The 3,604-nt window shown below is 46.8% G+C and overlaps 1 long non-coding RNA gene across 1 annotated transcript; it reads right to left on the bottom strand.

The window, feature by feature from the left end:
- Positions 1–322: 322 nt before the first annotated feature.
- On the bottom strand, positions 323–1,633 carry LOC136550939 (uncharacterized). The gene is made up of 3 exons (XR_010782407.1): positions 1,604–1,633; positions 701–770; positions 323–382 (listed from the first exon to the last, which is right to left on the bottom strand). It is a non-coding gene; the product is annotated as an uncharacterized lncRNA (long non-coding RNA).
- Between the last annotated feature and the right edge of the window lie 1,971 nt (positions 1,634–3,604).

Below are 3,604 nucleotides of genomic sequence, written 5' to 3'. Positions count from 1 at the left end.
CAGCTGTGTTGCTGCAGTTCATCTTGCCTAACATCAATTCTTGATTTCTTTGGAGCATGCAATGCACCACCAGCCTCAATCATCGGATGTGATGTTACACTTGAAGACCTCCGGTTTTGTACCTGGTCTTGGGGTGGACTTTGCTGCACAATAGAGCCATCAATGACTGAGGAGCCAGAGATGTTATTTGATGAAAATGATATTGGGGATGCTGGGAACACGCATGAATGAATCAGTATTCATGCTTCTACTTGGTTGCAACTGAGCACCTCCGGTGAATGAGAGTTGGCATCTGTCATCACCCTGAAGAATCTCGAAATAAAAGCAGGGCACATAACTGGAAATTAACAATAACGATCTTCCAATATTTTGTAGCTAGAACCTGTTATGAGAGTAAATATCAGTGAAGATTCATGAAGTCATCTAAGACACATGCAAGTTACAATGAAAGTTTATCAATCAATTTTCATTCTTGAACCAATCAGCCGATGTACCAAGCGACAAAAGAATCAAATAACAGACAACAAATTATCATTGCTGACTACTTTTAACGTACAAAGAAAACAACATTTGCAATTATTCAACGGATGCAAATACATTTCCCAGAAATACAGAACACGGAGACAGGAGAAGGTGCCAGGTACAAAGATGACCACAATAATGAAAATGAACTGTAGTAGTTTTGTGATAATAAAAGCACCTGAATAGCCAACTGATCGTGTTCATATCAGCAAAATGAGTAGCAAATTCAACTCATCTCAGCAATGAGCCTAGTAAAATTGAGCTAACTTAGAAACAGTAATAATAAGCACAACATGAAGATCTGATAGTCTCTTCTGCAAGAACTAAAGAATCAAATCTCCTATTCAATGAAGAAGGGAATCAATAGATGATGATTAAGAGAAGAAAACCCATCATATATCATAATCTTTTGTGGGCTAGAACTGTAAACAGGGGAAAAAAAAAGAACCGATACAACTTCAAAACAGTATGGTCCCCAAAATCCATACCTTTAGTGTATCAAAGAAAAGATACACTTTACCATCGAGATTGATCACACCCTCTTCGATGCCAAGTCAAACAAATATGGATTATAAATTTCTAATTTTTAGTCCTCCCCAATACTACCAATTTCCAATAGGCTACGAATCATGGCACCTTGGGATGGCCTGGCCGACCAAGGATGAGACATCACAGGGCCTAAGCGCCTCTGGTACAAGTAGATGGCAGTGAAGTCGAAGAGCGTGTGCAGGTATGGAGAAGAAGACATAATGGTCGGCAAACTCACTGTCTCCAAGCAGCAAACAGGGTGGATGCTGACACCTTTGTAGGCTAAACACAGGCCACACCGCACAAGATTGCCTCTTTGTTTTTCATTGCTCCATTCATCAGAGCTACAGTACTAAATAGGGGAGGACCCAGCATAGGATATGGGTGTGCATGTGCACACCGGATATTTTTTGCGAAACCGAAATTAGCAGGCATAACACATGTATTTACTAGTAATTGGGGCAGATCCGAATATAAGTAGCTTACATTAGGGTTTGGGTAATTGGGTGCTCGGTTTCGAACAGCACGAATGAAGAGAAGGGGGCAAGCATACCTGGTGGGCGCCAGTCGCCGGCGAAGGGGGCCCGGACGATGACCTGGCAAAAGGGCACCGTCAGTCGCCGGCGAAGGAGCTGACGAAGACCCCGCAGAGGTCGTCCGCCAATCGCCGCCAGTCGTCGCCGCCAGGAAAGGAAGGCTGAAAGAGCGAGAGCGAGGTGAACGCCAGAACGGGGACAGTCTTTTCTTTTCTTTTCCTTTCCTTCCTTTCTTTTCTTTAAAAAAAAAAGGCAAATTTTGCTATTGGACATGCCAAATGACGCGTCTTTGCTGACGGACACTGTGTTTTTCATCTTTTGCCGTGAGACACTCTGGTTTTTGGGTTGCGGTGCCCACTGGCAGTATTTCCAAAAACCAGAGTGTCTCACGGCAAAAGATGAAAAACACAGTGTCCGCCAGCGAAGACGTGTCATTTGGCACGTCCAATAGCAAAATTTGCCTTAAAAAAAACGTCCTTAGGCAACTTGCATATCATCTAGGAGTACTGTATAGGGTTAATTACATCGGTGCAATTATAATTTTACTGTTTTCAAACCACAACAATTACACTATCTAATGCTCCACTATGGGCGTCGTTTCGCGTCGATCTGTGCGAACGAGGCTAGCCCGCATATACGGTGTCTTAAAAAAAAGAGCGATATCTTATCTTTCGTATTCGCATCGGCCGCACCGCCCACGCTTTGGTCACGTATGCACGAGCTTTGCTAGCGTTCGTGTCTACATGAGCGTAGCCGCTAGCTGCGTACGCACGAGCTCCACCGGCCGCGTTGCGCCGCCCGCCTATGATGAGGGAGACTGTTGTCGCCTCCACCACGGGACTTGGACGCCTGGTCGGTGGCTAAGAAGACCTCCGCCTCCACCTGCCCAGCTTGCAGGGGCCAGGTGTGGAGCTCGTCCGCGTGCAGCTCACGGCAGCCTAGGCGGAGCTCGCCCACACACATCTCACGCCCACCTACCTAGTTTTGCCGTGGCTGGGGCGAAACTCACCCACGTGCAGCCCGCGACGACCGAGATAAAACTCCACGCACCGACGAGGATCCATTCTCCCAAGCAGCAAGGAGATGTTGCGCTAAAACTATATGTTGCAAGCATCTATTTCAAGTATTTCATATGTTTTAAAGGTATGTTGCAAGTGTTTTATATCGATTGTTGCAAAAGTAGATCAGGATGTTGCACATGTTGCAATGGTGTTTTCAAGTTGTCAGGTTTCATAAACCCAGGGTCCCCGATGTGCCCGCTTCCCAGCAAAAAACTCGGCCCAGCAGACGACATTACAACGACGCACGACTTCTGGGCCGGCCCAGATACCTAACGACAGACTGAAAGAGCGATCCAATCTCCGACCGGAAGACCTAGCCAAGGAGGGGACGACGCTCGCTTCCGACTCCAACCCGTTTTTTTGACTGGGAATACATCGAACCTCTGCTTACAGCTCTTCTCCGACCGGCTGCGGTCGAAGCCGACTGAGAACAACCGACCGGGGATGCCCGCTCGGTAAGGACCCAAGAATCAGGCGGAGCAGATAAGGCAAGACGCTCAAGTCAACCGCAATACCAAAGACCATACCCTGTATACCTATATGACAGTACTGACAGGCCATGTCAGAAGGGTGCTTTGCAACCTTTCAGACATATCAGAACATAAACAGTGTTGTGGGCACCGATATTTGTCCTATAGTATGATAGGCACCGACATTTGCCATATCAGAAGAGCACGATGGAGCCTGCCACGTGCATCTGGGCATCAATAGTATTATGGGAGGCGACAAACTGTCTTGTACCCGACGACGTGGGCAACAAGACTAGGAAACACCCACACTCTCTTTCTCTCTCTCTCCTAACTTGTAAGGCCGTCGTCCCGTTCACCTATAAAAGGGGGGGTGCGCTCTCTCCTAAAAGAAGGAGGGTGATTTTGACTCTCTCTCTGCTAAGCTTTAGACATTCTGAGCACTCAAACAGCTCCACAGCTCTAGAACTCTAAGACTACACAGAGTATA

Source organism: Miscanthus floridulus, chromosome 4 (genome assembly GCF_019320115.1).
Source record: "Miscanthus floridulus cultivar M001 chromosome 4, ASM1932011v1, whole genome shotgun sequence".
NCBI classification, from domain to species: domain Eukaryota; kingdom Viridiplantae; phylum Streptophyta; class Magnoliopsida; order Poales; family Poaceae; genus Miscanthus; species Miscanthus floridulus.
Note: the sequence above shows the minus strand (reverse complement) of the source record. Positions and strands in the feature narration are given on the sequence as shown.